Below are 23152 nucleotides of genomic sequence, written 5' to 3'. Positions count from 1 at the left end.
TGACAGCAAAAACAGCAGCCAAAGTGTTCCAAACGTACTTTTGTAGACCCCATGGATATCCAGAACAGGTTCTCACCGCCCAAGGTACAGCCTTTGAATCGGAGATCTTCAGAGAATTCTGTAATATGTATGGTTGCAAAAAGATCCGGACGACGGCCTATCATCCACAAACAAACGGCTTATGCGAGAAGATGAACCATATTGTAATAGACCTACTAAAGACTTTACCTGAGACAGAAAGGAATCAATGGCCAGAGAAATTGCCTGACTTGGTGGATCTGTATAATCATGTCCCGGTGAGCTCCACCAACTGCACCCCAGCTTACCTTATGCGTGCAAGACCCGGCCAATTACCAATCGATCTAGAAATGGGAATTCTGAAACCAGACGCAGAAGTCCAAGACTCCAATTGGGATATCATACGGCAAAAGCAGTATCGCCAAGTGCAAGAGAGTGTGGAAAGAAGCCTTCAGCAAACTAGAGAAAGACAAGAGCGAACTTTCAACCAGAATGCTCTAGCGACCCCATTAAGACCGGGTGACCAAGTGCTCAAGAGAAACCGTCGAACCAATAAACTAGACAATCAGTGGGAAGCTGTACCCTACACAGTTTTACCAACAAGAATAGATAATCCTAAAATGTGTCTCATTAGCAAAAACGGAGGCTTAACATCTGTATTATTGTCAAGAGACAATCTTAAATTGTGTCCGGAAGCATTGAAAGAGCCAGAAGTTGTCCAGCCAGAACCAGAAGTTATTCAACCCATGCAGGTTCAACCAGTAAAGGAAAAAGAAGAAGAAATGTATCACACCTGTATAGGAGACTTTCCCAAAACCCTACTAACATACCATGGTGCAGTAGTGGTTCCCATGGTGGCCTTTTACCCAACACCGAACCCAATACCAGAAGTCCCAAGACAGGAAGAGGCTGACCCCGTACTACAGGAGGTTCCAGACCAGGAAGAACAGATTCCTGATCAGAGTAATCCCTTTCACGGTGGACTTGCCAACTCCATAGTCATGGAATTATCTATAGCAGAGTGGGCAGATACTACAGCCGCAGTAGACAGTAGTACACCACATGGAGAGATACCGCTATTACGTAGATCACAGCGTAGTACCCAGGGTCAATTACCGGCCAGGTATGCAGATTACCAACTATAAAACTATAGTCATTGTTATCATTCTGCAACGTTTAAGCCCAGTGCCTACAGAGACTTGTCTGTATGAACTTCTTGCATATTCTTGAACTTGTTATCAACCCAGAGGCACTAAATCAAAGCTCCGGAAAGACTGCTTTTTGAACCTTGCTTTTTGCTCTTTTTGAACTTTCTTTAGACTTTATAATGACAACTCTGTTGGAAAAATGGAACTAAATTCCTGGACACAAAGTGCAGTGCCTTTCCTAGTACCTTCAAGGATAGAACTGTATTAATGGACGCTATTTGAAGTGACTTTTTACAGAACTCTATTTTGGTTTCCTTGAGTGGTTTTTGTAACTTTTCATTTTTAAGACTCTGTACATATTAATTGTTATTTCAAAATGTTATCGTCCCACAGTCCCGGAGTACTGTTCTTAACTAAGGGGGAATGTGGCACCCCTAGGGGTATTTGCCACAAAAATAGTTACTGACACTAAATACAAGTACTAAGATAGCAAAACTGCACTACCACCTTCGGCCAGAAGGGGGTGCTCCAGAGACTCCCCTTTATCCATTCTGGTCTGAGAGAAGAACTGGCAGTTGGGCTAAGGAGCTGAAAGTGAGAGGTCATACAGCTGAATTTCTAACAGCCCTGTGACTGTTTCCAGGCCTAAATCACCGGCCTGAGGAGAAGAGGGACAGAGATAAAGGACATTGTGAGAACCGGGTAGCATTAATCACTACCCAGAACAGGCGCAAAGACGGATACCGGATCCGTGGCTGTATTCATTATATATAGGGCAGCACGGTGGCACAGTGGTTAGCACTGCAGCCTTGCAGCGCTGGGGTCCTGGGTTCTAATCCCACCCAGGACAACATCTGCAAAGAGTTTGTATGTTCTCTCCGTATTTGCGTGGGTTTCCTCCGGGCACTCCGGTTTCCTCCCACATTCCAAAGACATACTGATAGGGATTCTAGATTGTGAGCCCCATCGGGGACAGTGATGATAATGTGTGCAAAACTGTAAAGCGCTGTGGAATATGTTAGCGCTATATAAAAATAAAGATTATTATTATTATATATAATACAGCAACCGGAAAAACGTGAGGTGATATCAGCTTCACTAGGGCCGGACGCAGCAACAGACATAGAGTTCAGCGGTACTCCCGGAGGGGGTAAGCCGATAAAAGGACTCGGGTTGCCCGTCGAACCAGGACCCGGAGGGGACAGATTGGGCCGCAGCCAGTTCACATACAGCAGCAGGGCCACACAGAAATTGCGTACAATAAGAGGCAAAGACCCCGGCAGGGTCAAAGTAATTCAGAGTTCCCATACAGACTCTGGTGACAGGACTGGTTGTAAATCCCTTTATGTTGAAGTAAACTGGTTAAACGTTTCAATGCCTCAGTCTTTCATTTGGACAATAGCCATCTATCCAGGATCGGGATCGTCACCGCTGGGAGAACCTGCTGCTGATCAAGTAAGTGTCTGTCCCCTCACGATACCCCTTACACTGTGCATTGCCTGAGGCCACAGCACCGGGTCAAGCCACCCGTGACATCCCGCTTAAGAGACAGACCCCATTGGTCCGGTGCTGGGTATCCCGGTCTCTTGGGCGTCACAGACACAACACAACAAAATATATATAAAAAAATCTTAGCTCTTTAAAGTTACTGTTCAAATCAAGAACAAGCTCTGAATGCAGAAGGACCAAACAGTTCGGTGCACCATTCCACCTACTTGTTATCCATCTATATTTGCCTTTTCTTCCTTGTTTGACAGCTCTGGATTTACAGGAGCCAATGTAGGGGGGAAATACATGAAAACAAGATGGTGATAGGTTCTGTTGAACTGTTCAGCCAGGCTAAGGCTAGGTTCCCATTGCGTTAATGGGACAGCGCTAACGAACAGCGTTGCTCGGCAAAATTAACGCTGTGCAACGGATCCGTTAGCGCACCCATTGACAGCAATGTTATTTGTTTTTGTAGCGCATCGCTAGCGCGTGCCATTTTCGGCACGCGCTAGCGATGTGCCGTTCTTTTGTGACGCGCCTTGGACGCTGCTTGCAGCGTCTAAGGTCCACTCCTAGCTATCGCAGATCGGGGATCTGCGCTAGCGAGGATGGCGAACGCGGCCCCTAAATAAACATTGCGTTAGCGCAATCCGCTAGCGCTATGCGCTTAACGGATTGCCCTAACGCAATGGGAACCTAGCCTAATGGTGCACTTTTTCAATGGGTGAAATTTTTTTAATCCTTCTCGGCAGCACATTGTCCTGTGTAAACGAAACATATGCTGCAGAGAACATGATGCTCTTTGTGCACAAAATGATTGCATTAACAATTATTCTGTGCACATAGAAGTCCACTCGGCTCGTTAAAACAGGCTGTTAAATAGCATTAGTCATTAAAGCAAAACAATTAATCATCAACTGTCCTCATAAGGATTCTGGTGAAGATTATTCCATTACATTTTTAGGTCTTGTCAATAGGTTTGACCACCACAAGGCTAAAAAGGAGTTGTCTTCTTTGCTGGGTAAACTGACGCATTATCATTCCAAGTGTTCACAATATAGCTCGGAGCAGCACCGCAAGAACATTACTTTGATGTATGCTGGTGATGATAATGGTAATTTTGCCACTCAAATAATACTCGAGAAGTTGCTTTCATCTTTCTGTCCATTCGGACCATGTCACTGGGACCCTCCAAGAATTCACTCTTTCTGTAATACGTTTCTTAGGACGCAGTTTGCATGGTACCCGTCTTGCAGCCACTGGACTGGGGTCCTGCGTAATGATTCCCTCATCTTTAGTACCTTGTAGATCCATTACCCTTATCTACAAAGCGGTGATTCTACCAGAGTACTTTTATTCTCTGTATTATTACTACATTATCCTAAGGATATTTGTTGTGGATAACCTTTATAAGACACCAACTTTATAAAAATATCAGTTTTTTAGGCAGAAATCAATGTTGAAGCTCATGGGCACCAATGTCATAGCAAGTACAGGACCACTACATATATGAACTTTATAATACGGGGGTCTTGCACTAGTACTTTTAGTAAATATAGTTATGGCCTATGCTTATCTCATTTTACATTGTTTTGCTTATTGAGATAAGACCAATAGAATGTACACTACAAAAAAATCTAATGGCCAAATTAACCCTTCCATTCATATATCTCACAGCTCATATATTTATATTTACAGATATTTTTTATTTTGGATAAAATATGTATGACTCATAGAATGTACAGTACTATGCAAAATTTTGGGCATGTGTAGAAAAAATGCTGCAAAGTAAAAATACTTGAAAAATATAAGTGTTATCAATTAAAGAGAAATCTAAATCAAATCAAGATTTGGTGTGACCGCCCCTTGCCTTCAAAACAGCATAAATTCTTCTATATACACTTGCACAAAATCAAGAATTTTGTCAGATTATAGTTATTATTATTATTTATTGTTACAGCTCCATTTATTCCATGGCGCTTTACATGTGAGGAGGGGTATACATAATAAAAACAAGTACAAGAATCTTAATCAATACAAGTCACGACTGGTATATGAGGAGCGAGGAGTCTGAGGACCCTTCCCACGAGGACTCACAATCTACAAGGGATGGGTGAGGATACAATAGGCGAGGGTAGTGGTTGTGCAGCGGTTTTGTCTATCGGTGGTACTGCAGGTTGTAGGCTTGTCGGAAGAGGTAGATCTTCAGGTTCTTTTGAAGGTTTCTATGGTAGGCGAGAGTCTGATGTGTTGGGGTAGAGAGTTCCAGAGTATGGGGGATGCGCGGGAGAAAACTTGTATGCGATTGTGTGAAGAGGAGATAATAGGGGAATATAGAAGAAGATCTTGTGAGGATCGGAGGTTGCGTGCAGGTAAGTACAGGGAAACAAGGTCACAGATGCATGGAGGAGACAGGTTGTGGATGGTTTTGTATGCCATGATTATGGTTTTGAACTGGAGTCTTTGGGTGATGGGGAGACAGTGCAGGGATTGACAGAGAGGAGAAGCTGGGGAATAGCGGGGGGACAGGTGGATTAGTCGGGCAGCAGAGTTTAGAATAGATTGGAGGGGCGCGAGACTGTTAGAGGGGAGGCCACAGAGCAGGAAGTTGCAGTAGTCAAGGCGAGAGATGATGAGGGCATGGACTAGGGTTTTTGGAGATTCTTGGTTGAGCAATGCACGGATCCGGGAAATATTTTTGAGTTGAAGTTGGCAGGAAGTGGAAAGGGCTTGGATATGTGGTTTGAAGGAGAGATCAGTATAAAGGATTACACCGAGGCAGCGAGCTTGTGGGACTGGGGAGAGTGGGCAGCCATTTACTTTAATAGATAGGTCTGTTGGGGGAGTCAAGTGAGACGGGGGAAAGATGACGAATTCTGTTTTGTCCATGTTAATTTTTAGAAACCTAGTGGACAAGAAGTGATGAAATAGCAGTCAGACATTGTGGGATTCTGGTTAGTAGGATGGTGATATCTGGTCCACAGAGATGTAGATCTTTGTGTCGTCGGCATAGAGATGATACTGAAAGCTGTGAGATTCTATGAGCTGTACCAGGCCGAAGGTGTAAATGGAGAAGAGCAGGGGCCCTAGAACTGAACCTTGTGGGACTTCAACAGATAGGGGGCGCGATGAGTGTATGTGCATCCAATAATGCCAAACAAGTAATAATGATCATCATTTTTATATCTAGGTTGAATCGCAATCATTACCTCAAACAGAAACAGCTATGTAAATGTTACACACACTAGGTGAGGTGGTTCCACCAAGCCCACCGTGCGGTTGGGTACATTGGCCACGAGTGTTGGTGCAGCAGCTAGGTAGGGCACGCGGGATGCGGTCAGCCGATGGACAAGAGATCAGAGGCAAGCGGAGGACATCAGGAAACCGCAGGCAAGCGGATGGAGTGCAAGAATTCACAAGCAGACAAAGGACGTCAGGAAATCGAAGGCAAGCAGAAACAGCAAGCAGATGGATGATATCAGGAAACCACAGGCAAGTAGAAGGAGTGCAGGAAATTGCAGGTAGATGGTGGACGTCAGGAAACTGCATGCAAGACGGTGAAGTGCAGGCAATCGTAGGGAGGTAGCAGATAACACTCTAGGGTAACGGGAAATTCAGCAACCAAGGAAGCTGCAGGCAGTCAGAAAGATGTCCTGATATTTGAAGGCGGGCACAGTGAAGAGATCCAGGAACCACAGGGACTGGTAGCCATCAGAACTCTGGAGTTGCTAAAAGCTGGAGATTAGTAGGAAGAGGGACTAGAAACTACTAGTCTTCTGGAGAACTCATGGCCTGCAGTCAGGTTCCTGTGCACACACAAACTGCAAGTCTAGTTTCAGATTCAATACCAAGGTCTGGGTGTGTGTCTTTTATGCCCTTAAACAGGTCCAGGCAGTTCATCACATGGAGGCCACCTGCAAAGCCTGACATAGAGCACAAGAAAGTTCAACGGACCTGGGACAGATGTAATAGAGCCTAGACCAAGGATGGTTATGTAAAAGGCTTGCAAATGAGTAAGGAACAGCAAAATTGTTTCAAAGGTGAGGGTGTGGAAGGATATAAATACCATGTTCCAAATTATTATGCAAACGACATTTTTCTTGGATTTTCCTAAATGGTCAGTGCAAATGACAGTCAGTCTAATAAAAGTCATCACCCGTTAGAGTATACATTGAATTTTATTGAAGAAAACTCCCAATGATAACAGTATAATCTCCAAAATTAATAAAAAACTCAAAATGCACTGTTCCAAATTATTAAGCACAGTAGAATTTCTAAACATTTGATATGTTTTAAAGAACTGAAAATGCTAATTTGTGGAATTTGCAGCATTAGGAGGTCACATTCACTAAACAAAAAAGCTATTTAACTCCAAAACATCCTAACAGGCCAAGTTACATGTCAACATGGGAACCCTTCTTTGATATCACTTTCACAATTCTTGCATCCATTGAACTTATGAGTTTTTGGAGAGTTTCTGCAAGTATTTCTTTGCATGAAGTCAGAATGGCCTCTCAGAGCTGCTGTTTTGATGTGAACTGCCTCCCACCCTCATAGATCTTTTGCTTGATGATACTCCAAAGGTTCGCTATAGGGTTGAGGTCAGGGGAAGATGGTGGCCACACCATGAGTTTATCTCCTTTTATGCCCATAGCAGCCAATGACTCAGAGGTATTCTTTGCAGCATGAGATGGTGCATTGTCATGAATGAAGATGATTTTGCATGTTTCTGCTTTTTATACCATGGAAGAAAGTTGTCAGTCAGAAACTCTATATACTGTACTTTGTAGAGGTCATTTTCATACCTTCAGGAGCCTTAAAGGATCTTACTATCTGTTTCCCCATGATACCGGCCCAAAACATGACTCCTCCACCTCCTTGCTGACATCGCAGCCTTGTTGGGACATGGTGACCATCCACCAACCATCCACTACTCTATCCATCTGGACCATCCAGGGTTGCTCTACACTCATCAAGACTGTTTGAAAATTAGTCTTCATGTATGTCTGGGCCCACTGCAACTGTTTCTGCTTGTCAACACTGTTTAGGGGTGGCCAAATAGTAGGTTTATGCACCACAGCAAGCCTTTGAAGGATCCTACACCTTGAGGTTCGAGGGAAACCAGAGGCACCAGCAGCTTCAAATAACTGTTTGCTGCTTTGTAATGGTATTTTGGCAGCTGCTCTCTTAATCCAATGAATTTGTCTGGCAGAAACCTTCCTCATTATGCCTTTATCTGCATGAACTCTGTCTGTGCTCTGTTTCAATCACAAATCTCTTCACAGTATGATTATCACTCTTTAAGTTTTCGTGAAATATCTAATGTTTTCATACCTTGTCCAAGACATTGCACTATTTAACGCTTTTCAGCAGCAGAGAGATCCTTTTTATGTCCCAAATTACTTGAAACCTGTAGCCTGTTTAATAATATGGAACATCATTTTTAAGTAGTTTTCCTTTAATTAGAATCACCTGGAAAACTAATTATCACATGTGTTTAAGATTGATTTCAGTGATCCGTTGAGCCCTGAGACACAATGCCATCCACTAGTTTATTTGAAAAACAAAACAATTAAATCTTTATTACACTTAACCCCTTCATGACCCAACCTATTTTGACCTTAAAGACCTGGCCGCTTCAACGAATCCTAGCGGTTCTGAGATTTCGTGACATATTGGGCTTCATGTTAGTAGTAAATTTAGGTCGATAATTTTTGCGTTTATTTGTGAAAAAAATGGAAATTTGGCTAAAATTTTGAAAATGTTGCAATTTTTAATTTTTATTCTGTTAAACGAGAGTTATGTGACACAAAATAGTTAATAAATAACATTACCCACATGTCTACTTTACATCAGCACAATTTTGGAACCAAAATTCTTTTTTGCTAGGAAGTTATAAGGGTTAAAATTTGACCAGCGATTTCTCATTTTTACAGCAAAATTTACAAAACCATTTTTTTTAGGGACCACCTCACATTTGAAGTCAGTTTGAGGGGTCTATATGGCTGAAAATACCCAAAAGTGACACCATTCTAAAAACTGCACCCCTCAAGGTACTCAAAAACACATTCAAGAAGTTTATTAACCCTTCAGGTGCTTCACAGCAGCAGAAGCAACATGGAAGGAAAAAATGAACATTTAACTTTTTAGTCACAAAAATGATGTTTTAGCAACAATTTTTTTTATTTTCCCAAGGGTAAAAAGAGAAACTGGACACCAAAAGTTATTGTATAATTTGTCCTGAGTACACCGATACCCCATATGTGGGGGGAACCACTGTTTGAGCGCACGACAGGGCTCGGAAGGGAAGGAGCGCCATTTGACTTTTTCAATGAAAAATTGGCTCCAATCTTTAGCGGACACCATGTCGCGTTTGGAGATCCCCCTGTGTGCCTAAACATTGGAGCTCCCCCACAAGTGACCCCATTTTGGAAACTAGACCCCCCAAGGAGCTTATATAGATGCATAGTGAGCACGTTGAACCCCCAGGTGCTTCACAAATTGATCCGTAAAAATGAAAAAGTACTTTTTTTCACAAAAAATTTCTTGTAGCCTCAATTTTTTCACTTTCACATTGGTAACAGGATAAAATGGATCCTAAAATGTGTTGGGCAATATCTCCTGAGTACATCGATACCTCATATGTGGTCACAAACCACTGTTTGAGCACACGGCAAGGCTCGGAAGGGAAGGAGCGCCATTTGACTTTTGAATGAAAAATTAGCTCCAATCATTAGCGGATACCATGTCGCATTTAGAGAGCCCCTGTGTGCCTAAACATTGGAGCTTCGACACATGTGACCCCATTTTGGAAACTAGACCTCCCAAGGAACGAATCTAGATGTGTGTTGATCACTTTAAACCCTCAAGTGCTTCACAGAAGTTTATAACGCAGAGCCGTGAAAATAAAAAATCATTTTTCTTTCCTCAAAAATGATGTTTTAACAAGCATTTTTTTATTTTCACAAGGGTAACAAGAGAAATTAGACCCCAATAGTTGTTGCTGAGTTTGTGCTGAGTACACTGATACCCAATATGTGGGGGTAAACCACTGTTTGGGCACACGTCGGGGCTCGGAAGGGAAGTAGTGACTTTTGAAATGCAGACTTTGATGGAATGGTCTGCGGGCGTCACGTTGCGTTTGCAGAGCCCCTGATGTGCCTAAACAGTAGAACCCCCCCACAAGTGACCCCTCTTTGGAAACTAGACCACCCAAGGAACTTATCTAGATATGTGGTGAGCACTTTGAACCCCCAAGTGCTTCACAGAAGTTTACAACGCAGAGTCGTGAAAATAAAAATTCATGTTTCTTTCCTCAAAAATGATGTTTTAGCAAGCAATTTTTTATTTTCACGAGGGTAACAGGAGAAATTGGACCCCAATAGTTGTTGCCGAGTTTGTCCTGAGTACACTGATAACCAATACGTGGGGTAAACCACAGTTTGGTCACATGTCGGGGCTCGGAAGGGAAGTAGTTACTTTTGAAATGCAGACTTGATGTAATGGTCTGCGGGCGTCATGTTGCATTTGAAGAGCCCCTGATGTGCCTAAACAGTAGAAACCCCCCACAAGTGACCACATTTTGGAAACTAGACCCCCTAGCGAACTTATCTAGTTATGTGGTGAGCACTTTGAACCCTCAAGTGCTGCAGAAGTTTACAACGCATAGCCGTGAAAATAAAAAATCATTTTTCTTTCCTCAAACATTATGTTTTAGCAAGCAATTTTTTATTTTCACAAGGGTAACAGGAGAAATTGGACCCCAATAATTGTTGCCCAGTTTGTCCTGAGTATGCTGGTACCCCATATGTGGGGGTAAACCACTGTTTGGGCGCACATTGGGGCTCGGAAGGGAGGGAGCACCATTTGACTTTTTGAATGCAAGATTGACTGGAATCAATGGTGGCGCCATGTTGCGTTTGGAGACCCCTGATGTGCCGTAACAGTGGAAACCCCGCAATTCTAACTCCAACACTAACCCCAACACACCCCTAACTCTAATCCCAATTCTAGCCTTAACCCTAATCACAACCCTAACCCCAACACACCCCTAACCACAACCCTAACACCAACACACCCCTAACCCTAATCCCAACCCTAACCCTAATCCAAACCCTAACCCCAACACACCCCTAACCCTAACCATAACCCTAACCACAGCCTAATCTTAACCCTATTTCCAACCCTAGCCCTAATTCCAACCCTAACCCTAAGGCTATGTGCTCACGTTGCGGATTCGTGTGAGATTTTTCCGCACCATTTTTGAAAAATTCGCAGGTAAAAGGCACTGCATTTTACATGCGGATTTACCGCGAATTTCCAGTGTTTTTTTGTGCGGATTTCACCTGTGGATTCCTATTGAGGAACAGGTGTAAAACGCTGCGGAATCCGCACAAAGAATTGACATGCTGCGGAAAATACAACACAGAGTTTCCGCGCGGTATTTTCCGCACCATGGGCACAGCGGATTTGGTTTTCCATAGGTTTACATGGTACTGTAAACCTGATGGAAAACTGCTACGAATCCGCAGTGGCCAATCCGCTGCTGATCGGCAGCCAAATCTGGTGCAGTTCCGCAGCCAAATCCGCACCGTGTGCACAGACCCTAATTCTAACCCTAACCCTAGTTCTAACCCTAATTCTAGCCGTAACCCAAACCCTAACCCTAAGGCCAGGTTCACATTGCGCTAGCAGCAACCCGTTCAGCACATACGCTAACGGGCTGCTGCTAGCGCAAGTGCCGACGTTTGCATCGCGCTAGCACAGATAGAGCATCTGCTAGCTCTATCTGCGCTAGCAGTAACGGACCCGGAAACGCTGCAGCCCGCATCTCCGGGTCCGTCACTCAATGACGGCACATCCCTAGCGTACGCCCATTGTGGGCGTGCGCTAGTGATGCATCCGACATTGCTGTCAACGGCAGCCGTAATGGACTACGTTACATCGCGTTTATGCCACGGTATAACGTAGTCCGTCAAAGGCTGGTTTCACATTTGCGTTTTTTGCTGCTGCGTTTTAGCGCAAAAAAAGCATGCGCTTTTTTTCTATACTTAACATTAAAAATGCATGCGTTTTGACGACGCATGCGTCGTTTCTATGCTTGCGTTTTGTTGCAGAAATGCAACATGTAGTAATTTCTAGCGGCGATTTTTTGCTGCAAAAAAACGTATTGCTGTCTATGTAAACGCATGCGTTTTTACGCACATGCATTTGCATGCATTTTTAAACGCATGCGTTTCAATAGAAAAACACAAGAATACACACTGATAAGCCACCCCCCAACCCTAACCGTAACCCTAAAGGGATCATAACCCTAACCCTAACTCTAACCCTAACCATAACCATAGGGATCCTAACCCTAGCCATAACCCTAACACTAACCCCAAGGGATCCTAACCCTAACCTTAACCCTAAGGGTTAGGATCCCTAGGGTTAGGGTTAGGATCCCTAGGGTTAGGATTAGGGTTAGGATCCCTAGGGTTATGGTTAGGATCCCTAGGGTTAGGGTTAGGATCCCTAGGGTTACTAGGGATCCTAACCCTAACCCTAGCTATTTCTGTTTATAGTGGGTTTTCTAGTTGATTTTGATGATTGGCAGCTGTCACACTTCTCATCATGCGTTTCAAAAGCGCAAACGCAGGAAAAAACGCATGTAAACGCGTCAAAACGCCGCGTTTGTTTTAACACATGCAAAAACATATGCGTCTAAAAAACACATGCATCTAAAAAACGCAGCGTTTGCACGTGTTTACATGCGTTTTTTTCACCACCTGCGTTTGCATTTAAAACGCTGCGTTTTGAAACGCAAATGTGAAACCAGCCTAACGGACTGCTTAGACGCAGTGTGAACTAACCCTAACCCTAGTGGGGCAAAGAAAATAAAACTTCTTTATTTTATTTTTGTCCCTACCTATGGAGTGATAAAGGGGGGGTTTATTTATTATTTTTTCTATTTTGATCGCTGTGATAGAACCTATCACAGCGATCAAAATGTACCTGTAACGAATCTGCCGGCCATTTTGGAAGATGGCGGTGCCCATCGAACAGACGGACGGACACCGGGAGGGACACAGGTCGGTAAGTATGAGGGGGAAGGGTGATCGGACAGCGGGGGGGAGCGGACAGGAGGTCGGAGGGGAGCGGGGGAGAGCATTTGACAGGATGGAGGATCGGAGGGGAGGCGATCGGTGGCGGTGGGGGGGTCAGATCACGATCTCCAGCCATGGCTGATGCTATTGCAGCATCGGCCATGGCTGGATTGTAATATCTCACCAATTTTCATTGGTGAAATATTACTATCGCTCTGATTGGCTGTTGAAAGTGACGTTTCACTTTCACTTTCGATCACAGCAATCGATCGTAGCCACGGGGGGGGGGGGGGGGGTGTGTGTGACCCCCCTGTGCTAAAGTACAACTCCCACTGTCCCTGCAGGCCGGGTGAAATTACAGTTAACCCTTTCACCTGGCCTGCAGGAGCCCAATCCGGCCATGACGCATATGCTGCGTCAAAGGTCGCATTGGCACAGGTTTTCATGACGCATATGGTGCGTCAATGGTCGGGAAGGGGTTAAATCCAATTTGCATAATAATTTGGAACACAGTGTACAATGGCAAGTTTGAGCACAGCAGCAAAACACCAGGCAGTTATACTGCATCAACAAGATCTCTTCCAGGTAAATATTTCAAAGCAGCATGGGGTTTTAAAATGTGCTTTTCAAGCTCTTTTGAAGACGCACCAAAAAATAGGCAAAGCTGAGGACCACAGATTCAGTGGTTGGCCAAGGAAACTTAGTGCAGCAAAGGAAAGACATGTCATGGTTACTTCCCATTGAAACTGGAAGATGTTCAGCAGTGTCATCAGCTCAGAACTGACACCAACCAGTGGGACCCCATCTACTGTTCATAAAGTTCTGGCCAGAAGTGGTCTTCATGGAAGAATTGCAGCCCAAAAGTATTTCCTTTGACATGGAAACAAAGCAAAGAGACTCAAAACATAGGAATTGGGGAGTAGATAAATGTCAGCAGGTGTTAGGGACTGACCAATCAATAAATGATGCAAGTAAAGAAGCTGCGGAGACACCATCACGTGTTTCTCGACGCAAGCAGTGAATAGCCAGGCCTTTCCCCGGGAAGGAACAACCACGGGAAGGGCAGCATCCTATGAAGGAAAGCCACCTATGCCAAGCATGGTATCCATCCACAGACAGCTGTTTCGGGGTTTTTGCCCCTCATCAGTGTGGAGTAGGAATCTGGCTATTAGGAGCAGTGCCTAGTAAAAAGGCTATAAAGGCACAGATGATTGGCCTCGGGGAGACCAAAACATCCAACACCGCGGAGACACCATCACGTGTTTCTCAACGCAGTGATTCCAGAACACTGCCCCCATCCCTTATGGGAAATATGCAGATGCAAGTAAAGAAGCTGCGGAGACACCATCACGTGTTTCTCGACGCAAGCAGTGAATAGCCAGGCCTTTCCCCGGGAAGGAACAATCACGGGAAGGGCAGCATCCTATGAAGGAAAGCCACCTATGCCAAGCATGGTATCCATCCACAGACAGCTGTTTCGGGGTTTTTGCCCCTCATCAGTGTGGAGTAGGAATCTGGCTATTAGGAGCAGTGCCTAGTAAAAAGGCTATAAAGGCACAGATGATTGGCCTCGTGGAGACCAAAACATCCAACACCGCGGAGACACCATCACGTGTTTCTCAACGCAGTGATTCCAGAACACTGCCACCATCCCTTATGGGAAATATGCAGATGCAAGTAAAGAAGCTGCGGAGACACCATCACGTGTTTCTCAACGCAGTGATTCCAGAACACTGCCACCATCCCTTATGGGAAATATGCAGATGCAAGTAAAGAAGCTGCGGAGACACCATCACGTGTTTCCCGAAACAGCTGTCTGTGGATGGATACCATGCTTGGCATAGGTGGCTTTCCTTCATAGGATGCTGCCCTTCCCGTGGTTGTTCCTTCCCGGGGAAAGGCCTGGCTATTCACTGCTTGCGTCGAGAAACACATGATGGTGTCTCCGCAGCTTCTTTACTTGCATCTGCATATTTCCCATAAGGGATGGGGGCAGTGTTCTGGAATCACTGCGTTGAGAAACACGTGATGGTGTCTCCGTGGTGTTGGATGTTTTGGTCTCCCCGAGGCCAATCATCTGTGCCTTTACAATCAATAAATGAAACATTTGGCTGAAACAAAAACTAATTTTAGGGTTTTAGAGTGGTACAATAATGAGTGTCTGCAGACAACAGTGAAGCATGATGGAGACTCCTCGCATGTTTTGGGCTGCATTCCAACAGAGTTGCAGATTTGGTCAGGATATTGGTGCCCTCAATGCTGAAAAATAAGGTGATTTATTTGCTTCAAATTTATTCTGCAGCAGGACCACAATCCAAACATACAGTCAATGTCATTAATGTATAACTATCCTCATCGCAAAGAGGAACATGAAGTCCTGGAAGTGATGATATGGCTCCCATAGAGCCCTGATCTCAACATCATAGAGTTTGTGTGCGACTACGTTAAGAATTAGAAGGATTTGCATGAGCCTACATTCAAAGAAGATCTGTGGTTCATTCCCCAAGATGTTTGGAACAATCTTCCTGCAAGTACCTTCAAAGATTGTGTGCAAGTGTACCTAGAAGAAATTATGTTGTATTAAAGGGAAAGGGTGGTCATAGCAAATATTAATTTGATTTTGATTTCCCTTTTGTTAGTTCACTTTGCATTTTGTTAACTACTTTGCAGCATTTTTACCACACATACCTAAAACTGTTGTTCAGTACTGTAGTTACTTTAATGGCATTGTGGAATCTGGAAAATAACTCATTCTGGTAAAGATTCGTATAAAACATACTTTTGAGTTTACTAACTGAGGGATAGAGATTTCTGATTCCAATTATGTGTCACTTATTGGGTTTCTTGCTGTAATTTTTCTAATGTCACTGTTTGATCTACTGCAGTTCTGCTAGTCGTCTCGATGATGAGCTCTAGGTATTGTCACTACTCAATTGACTCCATGTACAGTGTGCATAGATAGAAGCTGCCATTAATAGTGGGTCCATGAATTGTGCAAGCTCATAAATATTGTGAGCTACTCAGCAGCGGGTCACCATTGAGATTATTAGCAGAACTGTAGTAGATTTATTATTCTTTGCTTATATAGGACCATCTTATTCGACGGCGCTTTAGAGACCTCATCATCACTGTCCCCAATGGGGCTCACAATCTAAATTCCCTATCAGTATGTCTTTGGAATGTGGGAGGAAACCGGAGACCCCAGAAGAAACCCACATAAAACGGTGTTTTAGCAAAATTAAAGCAAGAAGCCCAAAAAATGACACACCACTGGAACCAGATGGTGCAGCAAAAACGTGGTGACTTATTCTATTTTATAGAAAAAATAGAAAATCATCCCAGACAGATGTCTGTCCAGCCTCTGTTTGAAGGCTTCCATTGAAGGAGAACTCACCACCTCTCGTGGCAGCCTGTTTCTCTCATTGATCACCCTGTCAAAAAGGTTTTTTTCTAATATATATAATCTGTGTCTCCTCCTTTATGTTTGGAGGATCATGATGCAATTTCTGCACTTACAGTACATAAAATAAGCACCAATTTTAAAATTACACACATAAACTTATTCCAGGTTGAGATATGTGAAGCATGACATTGAGCAATAAATCCCTCATCAATTTATATGCTTTATATACTACATGTGTGTTTTGTGGGCACTTGTACTTGCGGGTATGTGTGAAAGCCTGTGTGTTTGTGTGTAGCCATACAATATTTAATGCTCATTCAGAGATGGTGATGACATGGCTGATGGGTCTCAATACTGACAGCTTGGGTTTGAAACTGCTAGAGCTGTTGTGTAATGAGAAGCAGAAATGCCAGTAATATTTAGCTTCTTGGAGCCCGTGTAGCACATTACTTGGCTGATGTCCTCAAATCTAATTATTATCACTTGCATAGAAGTTACAGAAAGCTGCAAAGAAATCAAGGAGAAGGCATAAACCATAAATATATGAACAGGGCTAAGGTAAATAGCATTACTATACAGGCAGTCCCGACTTACGAACATTCAATTTACATATGACTGATCGTTACAAACACATGATGTAAAAAAAACAAAAACAAAATACAACTAATGCTCACCTAGTCGCTCACCTTCCCGGCCGTCTTGCTGCATGATGGAAGTCACTGCCTGTTTTAGGCTATGTGCACACGTTGCGGATTGATATGCGCATTTTTCCGCACTGTTTTTGCAGAGTCTGCAGGTAAACCGCACTACGGATTACCCTCGGATTTGCCGTGGATTTACCACGGTTTTTGTGTGGATTCCACCTGCGGTTTTACACCTGCGGTTTTACACCTGCAGATTCCTATTGAGGAGCAGGTGTAAACCGCTGCGGAATCCGCACAAATAATTGACATGCTGCGGAAAAAACACTGCTGCGTTTCCGTGCGTTTTATTCCGCATCATGTGCACTGCGGATTTTGTTTTCCATACGTTTACATGGTGCTGTACAACGCATGGAAAACTGCTGCTCATCTGCAGTGGCCAATCCGCTGCGGATCCGCAATGGCCAATCCTCTGCGGATCCGCAGCAAAATCTGCAACGTGTGTGGCACCCCAGGAGTTCGGGTACCACAGTAGTGCTGCCTTCCTCTCGGGGAGGGTAGTGCTATGCCTGGAGACAAGTGAGATTCCCTTTGGCAGGTTATCACACACAACACCTTCCAAATCCAGGTCAGGAGAGGGAGCTCAAAACCCTGTTTTAGGACAGCTTCCCTGGATAAAGATCCTGGTTTGGAGGAGGAGAGGGTTCAGTTTGTACAGACAGTCTGTGAGTGAGCACAGACAGGAAAGGAGCAGAGGAGAGATTCAGGGCTCAAGGAGGCTGAGAATAGGCCTCTGAGTGCAGAGACCTGGTACCGGGAGCCCGAGGCTAGAGTGGAACTACAGGACACTCAGCAGAACCGGAGGGCATAAGATCATACACACATTGCCCAAATTACGCCTGTGGCACAGCAGCTTCCTGGAGCCTGGAGTCACCTTGTAGAGACCCCAGAAAGTATGGCTCAAGCTGCCTGCCATACAGGTACCTGTCCCAGGACAGGAGAAAGAACTGAAAGAATTAGGACCTTGTTTGGACCACTTCAGGCAGCAAGGGACTTTAGCAAGTGCAGAGTGGAAGATTCCTAACCTGACTTGCCAAGGGGATTCTGCTTGTTTCCGGACTGCCTGGACTCCAATGTATCTGTTGCCGGTGCCCTGAACTGTGGCCTGCCAGCTACAGTAAACCAGGTAAAGACTTACAACTTGCGTCCTTTACTCATTTACTGGCAACCGTCATCACTATCATACACCTTAGGACCCCTGGAGACCCCGCGTCACCTGTGGGAAGTGTACCATCAGTGCTGCAATAAAATCCCCCAGAGGACCCCTTTAACGTAGTGTCGGTCGCACTATTGACCGAACACCACAGGTGGCGTCACGACAGACTTATAAACACTTTTTCCTTAAAAGACCGTCTCCTTTATTGGGCGCCCAGGGCCACGAACCGGGTCGCAGCCACCGTGACTTCTCCTTTAATACCGGACCTGGTACCGTGACATTATGGCACTCAGTGGTCAGTGAAGATGCTGGAGATGAGCACAAAATGGCGGAAAGAAGAGGACCAGATGATGGGCATCTTGAGGGGTGAATGATGCATTTTTTTCCTTCTTGTAGCATTGTGTTTAAACCAAGTTTAAGAACACACTTGGGTTTGAAAAGTGTCTGGTATCTTCATTGCATTTTTTCCCATATCCCCCCTACTACACCTTTATCATAGATGTTCTTTGTCTTATGTATTTTGTACTTTTTGAACTTATCTAGGAATTTTTAATTATTGGAACTTAAGACTTCATGATTTTTTTAACGTCTTTTTGAACAGTGGATCACAACTTGGATCAACTTCTCCTTTAGCTAATATCCCCATGCAGTGTTGTGGATCGCAGGCTTCTGTGCAGATTGAGCTATATTGAGGGGTGAGCTGGTTTCCTTCTCTATCCATCCCCTGTTGAAAAACAATTGACATCCCCTTCTGCAGTCACACTCCCTGAGATCACTATTCTTTCAGTGACAAAAGTGTACATGATCTCACTCAAGAAGTGTAAATGTATCTATGGCAATCTTGCCTTGCGCAGGCGTGTACTATGGAGGACAGAGAATGAACTTCAATCCAATATTGCAGCCAGCATGCAGCCAGCGGGTAAGGAAAGGGTGAATCAAACACCCCAAAACCCCGCCTCCATGGCTGAAGATTGTTCCCTCCAAATTCAGGTGACAGTGTCCCTTTAAAGGAATCTATAGAAATATATGCAGCTGTCATGCTATGCTCGAGAGAGCCACCGGCCAGTCTGTGAATTGTGGGCAGATTTCGGTCCTATTTCTATGGCCGTCTGACAATAAGTCTCAAAGGGTACAGGAGGAGGCAACCCATTATGAACCTCAAGTCAAAGACCTATTAGTCCTTAGACAAGTCCATCACCTCCTCCATTTGAAAAACACCTCAGATGGGGAAGCTGCTTTTCATTTGGAGGAGGATGATGAACAGGTCTGGTCACATGTTCCTCAACCAGTGGCCATTGTGTGGACATGAATGTTGTAGTGAGAAAAGCTGCGCTAATAAGTGAAGGAAAACCTGTAACACTTACTGTATTAAATAGTAAGTGCCACAAAGTCATATCCTCAACCAATTTAATGAATAATTACAAAGGGAAGCTTCCACTGATTGTTGTCCAGGTAGGTGCTTATTTTCTTCCACCTTCTATTCATAGTAAGCTGGGAGCGGTTTGACACTCTATTCGCAGGTTGACATTTATGAGTAGCACCTGTGACTTGCTTTTGGCCATATATTGGGAGTGGTGAACAACAGTACTCAGAAGCGCCAAACGTACTTTGCTTTTAAGTCATTTCCTTCGTTTGTGTACTAAACAGTTGCTTGTAGCAATGTATGACTAAATGAATCCCTCAGACTATTCATATTGATGTGCGTAAATCTTTTCCTGTATGTCTTCTCTCTGTGTTTTAATTACTAAAATATGACCAGCCTAATGGGTTGTTCATGTCAATATATATATATATACACACACACACACACACACACTTATAAACACACACATATATATATATATATATATATATATATATATATTTATATATATATTTTTTGCAGGCCAAATGTCCTCAACATAAATTGCATATGTCTGTTTTTTTTCTGAGTCCCACATTAACCTTGCCAATGCAAGTCTAAGGGTCTGTGAAATACTTGGACATAACATTGATGGCATTTCAGTTTAGTTTTCACTGACTGTTTGCTAGGAGAAGCAGAAACGAATGTGTGGGTAAAGCCTAAGTCTATTCATCCACTGAAGGTGCATGACATAGGGTATACGTGAGTTCCGTGACCTGGAAAAAATTACCCCAACCCCCTTAAACAGATCTCTTAACAATCTAAAGAATAAACTTCTAACGTACTCAAAACAGCAGACGGAGACATATGTTGGATTTAATTGGCCACAGCAGCCATTTTATTAAATAAAAGATAACAGAACTTTTATGACAACCCAGAATAGGAGGGGCGGTCCTCGAAGCCCCAAAGTTATAAAAAACTCAGTATCCCAAAAACTCCACAATGTTCAGCCCAGGATGAGTCTTACCCCCAGCCGTAAAGCACCAGCTCAGGGATAGATAACAACCAATCCTGGTCCACCGAACCCACCCCCATGCCAGGGGTCCATAAATCCACCTCACGCGGAATAACCGTACCGCGCCTTGTTAAATTCTCTCATGGGGTGTCCAGGACCTCTCAAGATCCCCACCCCATTGAACCACGATTTACCATTTCCACCGACTTCGAGGACCTCCACCCCCGCCAACTGCCGTGACAATACCCTGACAGCATTCACATAACAAAATAAATACATTTAGACGCCTCTTAAAACAATACTCCAAAAGCCCACATATGCCGATTTCACCCCCCCCCATTACCCTAACCAAAAAAGGGAGGGTGGGCGGGAGATTCCTCACTTGTCACGCAGGCACCTAAAATGGATGCCTGCGTGAGGAGCGTGCCCCTTTTTATGTGCCCCCTCCCCACAGTCCCCTAGTTCCACCCCTTATTTTCAAAAAATGCCCCTAAAGCCACCCCTCAAGTTCCCAGTTAACCCCTTACCACCGTATCCCTTCTAACTGCTCCAGCTCCCCAGGTCCCACGTAACCCCGTCATGGCGGCCTGCCTTTACGTGCCGTGGGCCCCCAGTACGGCCTTTCTTGACATAGGGTATACGTGAGTTCCGTGACCTGGAAAAAATTACCCCAACCCCCTTAAACAGATCTCTTAACAATCTAAAGAATAAACTTCTAACGTACTCAAAACAGCAGACGGAGACATATGTTGGATTTAATTGGCCACAGCAGCCATTTTATTAAATAAAAGATAACAGAACTTTTATGACAACCCAGAATAGGAGGGGCGGTCCTCGAAGCCCCAAAGTTATAAAAAACTCAGTATCCCAAAAACTCCACAATGTTCAGCCCAGGATGAGTCTTACCCCCAGCCGTAAAGCACCAGCTCAGGGATAGATAACAACCAATCCTGGTCCACCGAACCCACCCCCATGCCAGGGGTCCATAAATCCACCTCACGCGGAATAACCGTACCGCGCCTTGTTAAATTCTCTCATGGGGTGTCCAGGACCTCTCAAGATCCCCACCCCATTGAACCACGATTTACCATTTCCACCGACTTCGAGGACCTCCACCCCCGCCACGAACACGAATGGCCTGACACCTTAGCCATTCATGTCCCTCCACACCTTCAAGCTTAATTCAATGCCACTACGGATAGCCAAACACCACATATCATTACCCACCGCGTTCAGGTGCACGCCATCAGCTCTCCAGTAAGCTCCTTGACCCGATTCCAAGTCCACATGTCTCACGGCCAACGCGCCATTCCTCACCATAAACCGAGATATGGCCCTGTTTATTTTAATCCGGGCCCTGTTCACCCCCTCGTGTGATCTAGCACCTCTCCATCTTTTACGGGGAATGATGTCGGACCACACCAACAACACTTTTGGAAACATGACCCAGAACCTCAGGATATCGAATTTGATATCCTTAATCAGCTCCCTACAAAACCGTTTAGCCAAATCATTCCCCCCTAAATGTATCACCACGATCTCCGGCACTCTATCCAGTCTAACAAAACGATGAAATTCAGGTAACCATTCCTTCCACACCATCCCCCTTTTACCGATCCATCGTAAAGTCACTGTCTCTCGAGAAAGACCCAACTGACGGCCGTCCGGACGAACCGCAGCACGCAACGCAGCCCATACAACATACGAATGCCCCATGATCCAGACGAGCATCGGATCAGGCCCTGCAACACAGAAAGAAAGGCAACAAACAATTAACTTAACACAGCTTCTAACTCACAATAGGTTTGGGCGAACATACGACTGGAATCTTGAAGATTCCCACCTCCCAATTCTCCGAACCACATCCTCACCAAGGCCCCACCTAGCGGCCTCAGTCGCTGCCCCGATCCTGAAGGAGTGACCACTATATTGTGTTGCAGGTAAGCCCGCTGCCGCCAAACATTTCCTAAAAACAGAAATAAACTGAAAACGGGACAAGAAAGACCCATTTTCGTGCACCAAGAATGGCTCGTCTAACACCCCGCCCTTTGCCATGTACTTCTTCACGGATGCCACCGGGCACACCGGGGATCCTTCAACATTGAACAACACCACTTTGCACCCTTTCCCATACACGTCCGTTTTGGAAGCCTTAATAAACACTACCACCTTATTCCCTTCGACATCCACGTTTTCTCTTAACATAATACCTTTTTTACTAACGGACGGGCTAACCAACTCACCTAACCGAAATGCCCCAAAGAAGGCCAAAGAAAAGGCTGCACAGAACAGAACCACTTCCCATTCGGAAAAACACACCTCTTGCAACTTCCGCTCAATGGCTGAGAGCACCTCATAAGATACGGGTCGGCGACCGTCCGAAGCCTTCCAGCCTTTCTTCCAACCCCGAACAACTTGCCGAACCAAGAAGGATTTCGTTATATCCTTACCCCCCCTCCATTTAAGGTTGAAGGCTAGCCCCGCCAGAAACTTATTCAAACGTGTCACAGACCAACCTGCCTCCCAATGATGACCTAAGAACAACAACAAACCATACTCCTCCTCCATATCCTGGTCCATACTTGACATCCAGGATTCCCACAAGCTCCAAGCCTGATTATAATGAGACCAAGATTAATCCGCGAGCGATTTGGTAAATAACTCTGTTACGGCCCTCGCGGCAGGTTCCACAACTCCACTGGACAATCCCGGCCCGCGCTCTCCGCCTGTGGTGCCAAATCCCGGAAAAGCTGCCACTGAAATTGAGAAAGAGCAACAACTATTGGATCAGGC

The sequence above is a fragment of the Ranitomeya imitator genome, chromosome 1, assembly GCF_032444005.1.
Source record: "Ranitomeya imitator isolate aRanImi1 chromosome 1, aRanImi1.pri, whole genome shotgun sequence".
Classification (NCBI taxonomy): Eukaryota; Metazoa; Chordata; class Amphibia; order Anura; family Dendrobatidae; genus Ranitomeya; species Ranitomeya imitator.
Note: the sequence above shows the minus strand (reverse complement) of the source record.